Here is a 14583-nt window from a genome sequence, read left to right on the forward strand (position 1 = left end):
TTAATCTCTTTTCGTGGTTTCTTCGTACCGCGAACAAACATAGATATATGCGTATATATATGTATATACATATATATATATACGAGTTGAAACTCTTACGTACAAAAGAGTATTCTATTCAACACTTTATATACTATATACTATACTTTATATACTTTTTCTAAACATCTGCAAGTCTAGTTTTCACTAAGACGTTTTGATTTATTCTATACATCTTTTAAATGAGCTCAGACTTAAAGCGATCTAAAACAACTCAGTTGCTAAAAGTTCCAAATATGATTTCAGAAGAAAAAAGTCCGTGTACACCTGCAGATGCTACACGCTCAAAGCAAGGTGCTACAAAACAAAAAAGGGTGAAAGATATTTTATACACCAAATTTATTTCTGAGAGTGACAGTCTAATTCGATACTGCACTCGATTCTCATCTTCACCGATTCAAGATAATTTTGAATCGGTATTAGAAATTAAAAAAGAAAATCTTGACAACTTCTGAACACGTCTCCAAGCGGCATATGACGCAATAGTAGAATCTGACGACTCAGATCTACCAGAAAATTTTAAATCCTCGGCTTGCTCAAAATACGAAAATTGGTTAGACCAATTCGAAGAGACAAAAGCCATGATCTCTGATCAACTAAAACTAATAAAAATCAATTGCACCTACTCCACATCCGAGAGTAGAGCTGCCACAAAGACAAGCCCAAGAGGCAAGTTCAGGCATTCACCTTCAGATACAAAACCAAAGGTCAAGCAGGCGTAATAGTCAAACAGTTCGTTCTCAATGACCAAAATTTCAATTTTGCTTGGGAAGCTCTAAAAGCACGTTATGAAAACGAGAGAATATTGGTCGACAAACAGGTGACGATATTAATGAATTTACCAAAATTTCAAAAAGAAATAAGTGAAGAATTCATAAAGTTTCAATCCACTGTTTCAAATTGTTTGTCGGTTTTATCGACACAGAAAATTCCCACAGATAACTGGGACCCCATTCTGATAAATATATGCACAGCTGCATTACCGGAAAAATCGTTACTTTTGTGGGATCAATCGCGAAGAAAGTGTCCAACGTGGCAGCAAATGAAAGAATTTCTTACTACCCAATATGAAATTGCAGAAAGGATAGATGAAAAACTAGTCAGATCGAAAAACGTTCAAAACGACCTCAATAGAAGCTTCAATAGACCCCACCAAGTAGCCACAATAATTTAAATAGAAGCTTTTTTAAAAATCAATCGCTCAAATTTTTCCAGCTCCCCCCCAAACAACGTAAACATAAAAAGAGCAACGGGATTAGTTGCAACAACAAATTCTGAAAACTGCCAAGAAGCAACATGCTGCTCAAAGGCGTTAAAAACCCAAACGCTACATAGCGAAAATCACAGTAGGGTACTATTAGCCACAGCAGTTGTCTCCATCGAACACCGAGGAGAACTGTTTAAACTCAGAGCCTTAATAAATCAAGGATCACAACGATCATTTATAGCGTCTAGGGCACCAAACAGGCTACAGCTGCCAACAAAACTGGCCAATTTCGAAATCACGGGAATGGGCGGAAGAGTTGTTCAAAACTCAAATAAAATCTGCCCCATTACCCTAATTTCCCCCCAAGCGGATAAGCGCATACAAGCAGAAGCTATTGTCTTACCGCAATTAACCAATATGTTACCCAGCTATCATATAAATAGCAAGCATTGGCAAAAGGTTTCACACCTAAAACTAGCAGACCCGAACTGCAACACCCCCGCTCAAATAGATCTCCTATTAGGCAGCGATCTCATACCACAGATAATACTGGAATGTATTGAGAAAATCACAAATACACTTCTGGCGCAAAATACCATTTTCAGATGGGGCCTAAGTGGACTAGTTGCGGAACCAGTCACAACAATGACCACTCAAGTCGAGGAAGTCTCAAACGAGTACCTCAATTTACAATTGAAAAAATTTTGGGAATTAGAAGAACTCCCCCCCATATCAGACACAACCCCTGAAGATCAGTATTGTGAGGACTTTTACAAAGCCACAACAACTAGATCAGAAAATGGTCGGTACGACTACCACTTAAGCAACAATTTCCTAACACACTCGCCTTAGATCACTCTCGCACTCTGCAATACAGCAGTTTCTAAGTATGGAAGGAAACCTACATAAAAAAGGTGAACTCAAATCTGAATATGATGGCGTTTTGGAAGAATACCTCCGATTATATCATATGGAGGAAATAAACCCAGTCCATCACGCAGTAGTAAAACCAGACAAAAACACAACATAAGTAAGAGTTGTCTTTAATGCCTTGAAAACCACTACTTCGGGGAATTCCCTAAAAGATATCCTATTTATGGGACACACACTCAACCAGATTTAATGCTTTTGATATAAAACTAGCTTATATTCAAATAAGTATTCAATAGGGACGTTGAGAAAATGTATCGGCAAATAGTCGTACATGGAGGATGGAGTCATGTGTAGAAGTTCATGCAAGTGTGGAAAGTTCTCTGATCACCATTCACTTGTGAGTGGCCAGAAACGATTCTTTTACACATGGCTCAAGCAATTCACAACTTCCGGTCTTTGACAAAGTATCCTCTGGGTAGCCTAAGAACATCCGTTCGAAGACGAGCTAAAGTGAGAAGGCGAAACATCGCCTACATAGGGTTGTGCGCTGGGTTTGGGACCCGCCACGTAGAAAGCCCCCCATTGAAAGATTACCAACTCCCTCGGTTGAGAGACCCCCCTATTTATGACGACCATGGCAAACTACGATATTAGGGCATGCACCTGGAATGGCCGGACCCTTATTTGGGAAGGTGCCGCTGCCCAGCTGGTTGATGTCCTCGTGAAAATAAAGGCTGACATCACCGCCGTCCAAGATATGCGATGGACGGGACAAGGACAGAGACGAGTAGGTCCTTGTGGCATATACTACAGTGGCCATATAAAGGAGCGCAAGTTTGGCGTGAGATTCGTGGTGGGAGAGAGACTCCGTCGCCGAGTACTGTCATTCACTCCGGTGAATGAACGTCTAGCCACAATCCGCATCAAAGCAAGGTTCTTCAACATATCGCTGATTTGCGCCCACGCCCCGACGGAAGAGAAGGACAGTGTGACGCAAGATGCCTTCTATGAGCGCTTATACCGCGCTTAGGAAAGCTGCCCCCGCCACGATGTCAAAATCGTGCTTGGTGATTTTATCGCCAGGGTGGGCAAAGAAGGTTTATTTGGCACTACGGTCGGTAAATTCAGCCTCCACGACGAATCCCCAAAGGGGTTGAGGCTGATCGACTTCGCCGGGGCCCGAAATATGGTTATCTGTAGTACTAGATTCCAGCACAAGAAGATACATCAAGCTACCTGGCTGTCCTCGGATCAAAAAGCCACCAACCACATCGATTATGTTGTAATAGACGGAAGACACGTCTCCAGTGTTCTAGACGTGCGTACGCTCCGAGGTCCTAACATCGACTCAGACCACTATTTTGTTGCGGCCAAAATTCGCACCCGCCACTGTGCAGCAAAAAACGCAACAACAACTCGATATAAGGGAGCTGTGGGACGGCATTTCAAACTTCTTACGTACAGCTGCAACCGAAACCATTGGTCTTCAGAAAACGCAAAAGAACAGCTGGTAGGACGAGGAGTGCCGTGTCGCAGCGGAGAGAAAACAGGCTGCCTACCTCGCAATGTTACGATCGACCACAACACGTGCGGGATCGGATAGATACCGAGAGTTGAAGAGGGAAGCGAGACGCATTTGCAGACAGAAAAAGAAAGATGCCGAAATGCGTGAGTACGAAGAGCTTGATAAGCTGGCCGACAGGGCTAATGCTCGAAAATTCTACGAAAAAATGCGAAAAAAGGCTTACAGAAAGTTTCAAGACCGGACCATTCTCTTGTAGCAACCCCAAAGGTGATCTAGTCACTGATGCCCAGAGCAGACTTAAATTATGGAGGGAACACTTTTCCAGCCTGCTGAATGGCAGTGAACGTACAACACCAGGGGAAGGCGAACCCGATTCCCCAATCGATGACGATGGAGCAGATGTTCCATTGCCCAACCATGAAGAAGTTCGAATAGCAATTACCCGCCTGATGTACAACAAAGTGGCGGGGGCCGATGGATTACCGGCCGAGCTATTCAAACACGGCAGCGAAGAACTGATAAGGAGCATGCATCAGCTTCTTTGTAAAATAGGGCCGGACGAAAACATGCCCAACGATTGGAATTTAAGTGTGCTTTGCCCAATCCATAAAAAAGGAGACCCCACAATCTGCGCCAACCACCGTGGGATAAGCCTCCTCAACATCGCTTATAAGGTTCTATGAAGCGTATTGTGCGAAAGATTAAAGCCCACCGTCAAAAAACTGATTGGACCTTATCAGTGTGGCTTTAGACCTGGCAAATCAACTACCGACCAGATATGCATCATGCGCCAAATCTTGGAAAATACCCGTGAAAGGAGAATCGACACACACCACGTCTTCGTCGATTTAAAAGCTGCTTTCGACAGCACGAAATGGAGCTGCCTTTATGCCGCTATGTCTGATATTGGTATCCCCGCAAAACTAATACGGCTGTGCAAACTGACGTTGAGCAACACGAAAAGCTCCGTCAGGATCGGGGAGGACCTCTCCGCGTCGTTCGATACCAAACGAGATTTCAGACAAGGCGACTCCCTATCGTGCTTCTTCAACCTGCTGCTGGAGAAAATAATTCGAGCTGCAGAACTTAATCGAGCAGATACAATCTTTTATAAGAGTCTACAGCTGCTGGCGTATGCCGATGATATTGATATCATCAGCCTCAACACCCGCGCCTTTAGTTCTGCTTTCTCCAGACTGGACAAGGAAGAAAAACAAATGGGTTTAGCAAAAAACGAGGGCAAGACGAAATATCTCCTGTCATCAAACAAACAGTGGTCGCACTCGTGACTTGGCTCTCACGTCACTGTTGACAGTCATAACTTTGAAGTCGTAGATAATTTCATCTATCTTGCTCAGGATTGCTCTTGCCAACAGGCGCTACTTCGAACTGAGTAGGCAACTGAGAAGCAAAATCCTCTCTCGACGAACAAAAACCAAACTCTATAAGTCTCTCATAATTCCCGTCCTGCTATATGGTGCAGAGGCCTGGACGATGACAACAACTGATGAGTCAACGTTGCGAGTTTTCGAGAGAAAAGTTCAGCGAAAGATTTATGGTCCTTTGTGAGTTGGTCACGGTGAATATCGCATTCGATGGAACGATAAGCTGTATAAGATATATGACGACATTGACATAGCTCAGTGAATTAAAAGACAGCGGCTACGCTGGCTAGGTCGTGTTGTCCGAATGGACGAAAACACTCCAGCTCTGAAAGTATTCGACACAGTACCCGCCGGGGGAAGCAGAGGAAAAAGAAGGCCTCCACTCCGTTGGAAGGACCGAGTGGTGAAGACCTGGCTTCGCTTGGAATATCCAATTGGCGCCACGTAGCGAAAAGAAGAAACGACTGGCGCGCTGTTGTTAACTCGGCTATAATCGCGTAAGCGGTGTCTACGCCAATTAAGAAGAAATAGTCATACGTAAAGACGACCAAGATTTCCAACGTATTATGTTTCGAAGATCCCCCACCAGTCTTCTACGCGCCTTTAAATTAAAAACAGTTACCTTCGGCGTTAACTGTGCCCCATATATAGCCATTCGAATACTCCACGAATTGGCAGACAACACAAAGACAGAATTTCCTCTTTCCAATGAAGTATTGAAAACTCAAACGTATGTAGACGATATTCTGTCTGGAAGTCACACCCTTCCACAAGCATACGTGGCATTATCACAGGTAATAAAAGCCCTCAAATCCGCATGGTTTCCATTAAAAAGATTACGGCAAATCACCTAAATATACTCAAAATATTCCAAACGAAAATTTGTTGGACACTAATTTTCTTATATACGAAAAGGAAAGTACAACAAAAACTCTAGGAATCCAATGGAATGCGATATCGGACCAGTTCTCATACACGACTGAGTCCATATCCACATTATCAGCCATAACAAAAAGACAGATTTTATCCTCGGTGGCAAAACTTTTCGACCCCGCAGGATGGCTTTCGCCAATTATGATCCAAGCGAAAATCTTAATACAAGAATTTTGGCTAGATGGAACCGACTGGGACGAACAAATGAAACCGCTTCACTTAGAAAAATGGTCCCAGTTCGCAAAGAATCTGAATGATATTTCTCAGATACAAATTCCGTCATGGGTAAATTACTCCCCCGATCACAAAGTCGAATTACATGGCTTCTGTGACGCCTCTGAAAAGGCATACTGCACTACTATCTACATATGTGCGCACGCAAAGTGACACCACGACCACAAGCCACTTATAGGTAGCAAAAGCAAAGGTGGCACCTTTAAAACCTATTAGTCTGCCACGACTTGAGTTATGTGGCGCACTACTACTTTTCAAATTAGTAGTCATGGTGTAACTGCATTTAAACATGACAAAATGCAAACTATATATGTCGTCCGATTCCGAAATCGTACTATCGTTGGAAAAACACCACATGCATGGAAGACGTATATTTCTAACCGAACGCGTTCGAACGTCTCAAATACTTGACCTAGTGGGATCAGCCACTTGGCGTCATGTCGCTAGTGCTGACAATCCTGCTGATCTAGGTACAAGAGGGTGCACTGCACCTTGCCACCACCACCCTCTGGTGGAGTGGCCCCCGACGGTTGATAGAATCTCCTGATTCTTGACCACAATCCCCCATGCGCTACATTATCGCCCCAGAAGGCCCACATTACTGCATGATACCCTCCCTGAACGATTTTCATCATTTCCAAGAGCTCTCAGAGTAGTTGCTTATATGTTCAAATTTATAAAACAACTCAAAAGCAAAGTCAAGGGATCACATAATTTCCCATGCAACACAGTGACGCACCTAGAGTTACAAAAGGCAAAGGTTGCACTAATAGCATATACACAAGCGCGCTACTTCAGACGTGATATATCACTACTAAGAGCATTGAAGCCGTTTGATAAAAAGAGCTCACTCTTAGTTCAAAACCCATTTCTGGACACGAAAGGTCTGCTTCGTTCCATCATAAATCCAGAAAGGTCATCATTTTCCAGCTCATTTGTTCCTCAATTACATCCACATCTTAATGCTACACACCGAACATCGCCTCATGCAACATATGGTACGCCAGGAGTATTATATCCCCCGGCCTAAGCCGCAAATTAAGAAGTGCATCTTCACGTGCAAGATTTGCACTATGCACAAACAGAAGATGCGAACGCAGATAATGGCGGCACTTCCACCTGAACGCTGCAATTTCGCTCTGCCTTTCACCACAACAGGTGTTGATTTTGCTGGGCTTTTCCAGGTAAAGGCGTCCATGTTAAGGTCTCCCACTCTCATGAAAGGCTATGTGGCTGTCTTTGTAGGTTTCACGACAAAGGCAGTACATCTTTAGCTATGTAGTAATCTGACGACGGAGGCTTTTCTCGCGGCATTTGCTCGCTTCGTCGCTCGACGTGGCTACCCATCAAAGATCATGAGCGATAATGGCAAAACGTTCATTGGAGCTTAACGAGCCACAGAAAAGCAATTTGTGGATTTTCTAAAACATGTGTCACCCGACATCGTACAAAAGTACGCCCCTCAAAGTATCAATTGGTAATTTATACCCCCAAGCGCTCCTCATATGGGCGGTTTATGGGAATCAGCTGTAAAAAGCTTCAAATCCCATTTCAAACGGGTAGCTGGAAATTATAAATTCAATTACGAAGAGTTCATGACGTTATTAAATCGAATTGAAGCCGTTCTCAATTCACGGCTACTTACAGTACTCTCGCAAGACCCCTCAGATTTCACCGCCTTAACTCCAGGCCATTTTCTAAAAGGAGCACCCATCCTGGCCATTCCTGAGCCAGACGTGGAGTCGCTATCCCTATTAAATCGATGGGAACGAATTAAAATTCTCCATCATGATTTCCGCCGCCGATGGAAGGACGAGTACATAAAGGGTCTCCACAAAAGATACCGTTGGAAAACTCCTGAACAAGCGCCTAAACTTGGAGACTGCGTCCTCATTCATGATGATTGTCTACCCTACGGTCACATACGAGTCGTCGATCTCCGTACGCAAAACGGAACACTAACCAGGCCGCTTGTGAAGCTCTGCTTTTTAGCAACCACCAACGACCGCGAATTCGAAAACCGAAAAAACCAAACCGATAATATCGCGATGTAATAAATCACTAAATTTAACAATAATACGAGAAATATGCCAATACCGACCGTTAAAAAATAACAAATCGTCAAAAAATAACAAACCGTTAAAAACCACAAAGAAAACTAACATAAAATGGTCGATCAATACGTGGCACGATTGCCCATATCAACTTATATGATAGAATGTTATAATCAACAATCTTCTCTATACAGATTACCATGGATAGAGATACGCCAGTCCCAAATACGCCAACCGCTCGGGCGGCTACGAATGTGCCACCCAACGGGCCTACACCAGCGCCCAGGACGGTAGTTGCAACAGCATTGGCCGCTGCACCGGCAACCACGTCAGCAACCGCACCGGCAACAACGCCAGTACCTGTAGCGGCAACCGCGCCGGCAGCGGTACTTACACCCGCACTTCGTGGTGGCACCCGACAACCATCGACCACATCCATGCTCCGATGGAGCACCTTATCGGAGACCCTTCGGATAAGGTGCTCCATCTGTCGACTCTTACATCGTCTGCACCATTGTGGAATATTCAGGGGTATGCAATCTTTGCAACGGCAGCAAGTTGCCCAGCCCCTCGGGAATTGCCTCAACTGCCTGTCGCACACTCATGCTACTCCAGAGTGTGAGTCACGGGGGCTGTGCCAAATATGTCACCTTCCGCACCACACGCTGCTACATCGCAGCTCGTTACGCGAAGGGAACCGCCGACCCAACCATCGCGGCAGCGTATCTCGACTTCCACCCGCTGATCGTGTCATACACCAGCGGAATGGAATCTCGTTGCGGCGTTGACAGACTGGACTACCACCTCGTCGGTCCACGGGTCTAAGCAGCGTTGTGGCAACGCTGCAACAGTTGCAGCGCCTTCTAGCCTAAACATTCGCCTAGGGGGGCCGGGATGGCTAAATGAGCACCTGACCCCCCTCTTAATATACCACATCTACACCCCACACATACACACCATACTCAACACGTCATCTTTTCATCCCACATACACCAACTCAACGCATCTTCATCTACACCACACCTTTCACACCGCACACGAGGACATAAAACACAATAAACAAAAGGGACTGGCGGACGGCATCTTTTTAGTACGATCCGCGCGCATATACGCATCGACAGCCTACTCGTCGCTTGAATATTTTTCGAGATCCTCTCCTCCATTTTTGTCGCTAAATCAACGGGTGAGTGCGCGGGTTTCATACCCATTAGTAAATGGTTTGTATCGAGCATTTCTACTGACCAATATATGCGCACAAAACTTGTTGCAATAACGCAAGTTATTGGAAGAAGTAAATGGGAGTTGGGAGTAATATATTTACTCGATTTTATTTATTTTAACCAATATTACAGACCAATAAAATGCACACAGAATTTCATCAATAATACGGGGTAAAATCAGAGGGATGTTCGACTATCCTTATATTACTTATGTGGTGTGACTATCCTTATATTACTTATATCAACTATAGGTAACGGGACAGTCTTTATTTAATTTAAATAATTTTTGGTCATAAGGTAGCACACACTAAATACATTATTCGTGCAAAGATTTATCCCGTTACGAGTATATTTATTGCTTCTTGATTTGTGTACTGGAAACTGAACGAATCAAGTGGAATTTAAAATTGTGCTATATGGGAAGTAGGCGGTAGATTGTTGTCGGATTTCGTTCATATTCACAATTTGACATCGGAATGTAAAAAATATGCCACGTACTAAATTTTGTCGAAATCGGTTGGTCGGGTCCCGAGATTTGGGATTTCATCAAAAAGTGGGCGAATCCACGCCCATCGTCCAATTTTTACACCGGCTCCCATAAAGCTATCTCATACCAGCTGGGTGGTAAAATTCAATGTCTCTGGCGTATTTAGTTATTAATTAATTGCGCTTTTAGTAGTTTCTAACAGTACCGTTATATTGTAAGTGAGTGGGGTTATCTTCCGATTTCATCCTTTTTCAGGAGTCCTTATAATATTTGTTCTCAACAAATTTGGTTGTTGTAGCTTTAGTAGTTTAGGTTATATGTAGGTACATTAAACTTATTACAGGGTTGAGCAGCGCCCACTTTTCAAAATGTTTTGTCAAAAGGTGTCCCTTGCTACTGCGATTCCTTGTGCCAAATGACAGTTTTATATCTTAACTAGCGGACCCCGCAGCCGTTGTCCTGCGGGAAATTATGTGTTTTGAAATGAAAAAAAGTTGAAATTATATTGTGTCGCAAATGATTTATTGTCGATTTTTCTAAATTTTTTTTAATGTAGCGCAGCTTAATAAATATAATTTTTTGATTTCGGTTCTGGTGCGTAAATATACAGAGAAGTAGGGTTTCCAACTCGTCAACACGCCACATATATCTGGCCGTGTGAAAAACATAGCATTTCCCGATTTCCTTGTGTCCTGTTGATTGTCAACGCAAAGGCAATTTTCCCTGGAAATTGAATACGTTTGAACTGAAATGGCTGTCCCTTGTCTTCGATAACTGCGTCATAATCAGTCGGATTCCATTACACAGTTTCGGTGCATGAAGATTGTGAAACATAATCTGTCATTAATCCAACTTTGACACGCAAATGATGCTGGGGCATACCAAGCCTCTCCAAAGAATTTGGAAATTCCATTGGAAAATTTACGGTTTCGTCTTTCTTGTCAAGACGATCGATCGATATATATGAGCGCAAACCTCCCGGAATTTGACTTTGAATAACACTCAAGCAATTGCAGTTACGATACATAAAGATCAGATAAAGATTCGTGATGAGTTCATCTTCCGTTGAAGTGAATTGACAAAAGGGAGGTGAAATTGATATCAAACCACTGGAAGTATCAACCGAAATTTGCCCATTTCCAATTCTTAGCAAATACAATGTAAAATGTCATCGGCAATGTCATTTTTTCGTATCCCATAATTAACGCTAATTTGAAAGCTGATATGTCAAAATGATCTTCGCGAAAAGTATGCGAACTTCAGTTGCATGCGAAGTAACTATCGCATTGTCCTTCGTCTGTTTCCAGTGTTTATCATGGCATGCTTCTCAAAAAGTTGCACACACTGTACCATTCACAATACGCAATGACTTAAATGAAGTTGAACCGCGAGACGCACAACAGTCGGATAACTGGATTGCAAAAGTAAATATCCTACAAAGCGCTTTATTGCAGTTCACATATCGACCCATTTGATACTGCTGATCTCATATCGTTCAAGGCCAATAACCGCTATGTTGCTTTCTTTGGTGACGTACTTGCAAACGTATTTGATCGATTTCACCAATCTGCAATATTCAAGATTGACATAAGTTTTGAATGTGAATTAGACAAAAGTGGCAAATATGTTACGATCCATGTGTTGTCAACATCGATGTGTTGTTAACGTCGATATTCACGCCTCTAAATGCTAAATGTTCTGTCATTGTCGCTGGTGAGCGACGCCGATACAGTGAATATCCATCATTTCCCATTTCCGTTTCCGAAAGAAAAGCACATGAGTAGTGTTTCGTGCATTTATTGTCAGACATACAAACCAAAGTAGGATTGTAAGATTCGCAAGGTCCATGAAACATATTGGTTTTCACCACTTCGTATAATTCTGGATCTATCTCTGAATAAGGAATTTCCGCAGAAATGATTTCATCAATTTGATCTGGTGTAATCACCATCCGCATCCAAAGATGACTGTGTGCGTGCGGCAAACCTCTTTTCTGCTACTCAACAGAATACATTCAGCATCTAACAGCACCATATATACCATAGGTTGCTTCAAGATAAAGACCATCAAACATCGCAGCTATTGTTTAAAAGTCGTGCTGTGATATCGTTACGATCGCTAGCTGATTGACCGCGATCCATAATTCCGCATGTATGTCATCGCATTTTGGGAGTAATTCTTGCATTTCCTTGCGCTGCCATACGTTGATGGCAAAAAGAACGCCGACCAATATTAGCGCGACCTTTTCGTGGCTTCGTAACAAATTTCAATCTGTAATTGATCACTTCCTCTGAAACACACATAAAGTTTTCACTGAATAATTTTCAATAATTTTTCCTTTGGATAGCCGGAATAAAAAAGCAAGCGACCGCAATTGAACAATTCAAATAATTTACAAATCAAAAATTGAAAAACAAAACAAACAAAAATTGAAAAAAATGTCTATGGAAAATGTTACTTTTTGGAATTGTCCAATTTTCCGACTTCTCCTCATGAAAAGTATAAGGTATTTGTTTCTAAACCTTTCCCGATCCACAACAAATAACCTTTAAAAATTTCATCAAGATTGGTTCAACCGTTCTCTTAGTGTTACTAACAAACAAACATTCAATTTTATAGATATAACGTTTGTATGAGGAAAAGACAAGGGTTGTGTTTAGGGGTTTTCCGGAAATTATTCGAATTTTTCTCGCCGTAAAAACCATCTTTGAACTTCAACAAACATTTAAGAAAAATAATTGGCCAAATTGGTCCAGTCGTTATTGAGTTATGAGCGTACATACGTTTTGACGATTGATTTTTATTTATGTACTAGCTAAGGCATATTTAGTAAGTCACAAACACACGACACAATACTTTTTTAATTTTATTGAAATTTGCTGCTTTTAGATTTTTAGGAATATTAAAGAATTATAGTATAGATGCACAGCAAAGAGACGTTAACATTTCAAGTGACATTTTACCAAAGACAATTTTTTTTGAGTGAATACTGACAAATATTTACACTATAACTATCAAACTACATCTTTCATCGAGAAAATAAAGAATTCAAACAACTATAATATAGTTATAGTGAAGCTATATATCCCTCAACTCCTTAAAATGCATTGTCCGTTTTGTAAAAAGTGGATGGAACGGCAGAAAAAAAATAATAACTGTCCAGATTGTATTAAATTATTATTAAGATGCGACGAATGCTACAACATAATCGCTTTTACCTTCAGATTTTGTACCAAGTCTGGTAAGAATGTAGAACGAATAATACGCGTGAACAGGGCAAAAGTACAAAAAAATGTATTAAAGCAAAAGCTGCTATCTAAACCAAAACACGTTTCTACAATGCCATCTTCATCATCTGAGGAGACATTCTGTGAATTAAATTTATCGGCCGAAGACATACAGGACATTAAAGTTATTGAAGACAGCCAAAAGCCCAACATCAAGAATGTTGTGGTAGATATTGATGTTATTGAAGACAGCCAGCAGCTCAACATTGATAATGTTCTGATCGAATCAGATTTGTCCGAGTCTCCTAGTACTTCCACCATATTATCATGTCCTGGCGAGCCAAGTGGTTCCCAAGTAGATGGAGCCAAGTTAATGGAAATAAAGAGTAACTAATACACGTTGACATTAAGGATCCAAATGCACATATTATATACATATTAAGTCATTTATTTATATTTATACACTTCATATACAAAAATTTAAAATTTTCTTGGATATGCTCGTTTCTGGACTGTGAACATGATAAACTAATCTTTGCTTAAATTAAATACAACACAGTTATGATCATGTAAAGTTAATTAATATAGTGCTTTCTGGTAGACAATATTTTTAGTTTTTTTTGCGGTGCGTAAATAAATAAGGATGTTGGTTTTCCGACACGCGAACACGCAACGTATAATTGTAAATGTGCGAAACAGGGAAACTCTAAGTTTATTCCGCAAACTTGCAACGATTGGCCTTGCGATTTATTTATGGTCATCGCAAACGCCAGACGCACGGGAAATTGCAACCTCTTAAAATCAAATGGCAAATCCGTTGGAATCATAGGTATTCGTGGGATTAAGACATCCTCTTCTTTGTATTTTCCTTTGATTATTTTAGCTTCGATGATGTTATTCATGAGTTTCTTCACAACCACTCTCGTTCCATTGCAAAGTCGAGGTTGATTAATACGACGCAGCATGATGACAACTGACCCTACTTTTAATTTCAAATTATATGGTGGTAGTCCAGGCAAGTCCAATGAATTTAAAAATTCTGTAGTATAGTTGACTACGTCATCCTGGTTTGTGACCGTGTCAACTGATTTGTACGTAAACAACTCTCCTGGAAGGAAATTCTGAATGGTAGCATTGAGATCATCGACATCTTTGTTTTTTGCTGCCAATATTGCTCGTTCACTTAGCCAATCGTGGTTGTATTGTTATATTGTTGTTTAATGTCCGGAAAAACACGCTGAATAAGCTCCTTTTTCGAAATCTGTGGGAAAAGTCATTAATCCGGTCGAGCTGTCAACTGCGACCTTACCATCGCCAATATCCAGCAACTGCTTCGAAAACACAGTCGCAGTTTGATCTTGTTGCAAAAACACTCGCATGTTAGTAGTTAATTTTAGTG

Source organism: Bactrocera tryoni, unplaced genomic scaffold, assembly GCF_016617805.1.
Source record: "Bactrocera tryoni isolate S06 unplaced genomic scaffold, CSIRO_BtryS06_freeze2 scaffold_25, whole genome shotgun sequence".
Classification (NCBI taxonomy): Eukaryota; Metazoa; Arthropoda; class Insecta; order Diptera; family Tephritidae; genus Bactrocera; species Bactrocera tryoni.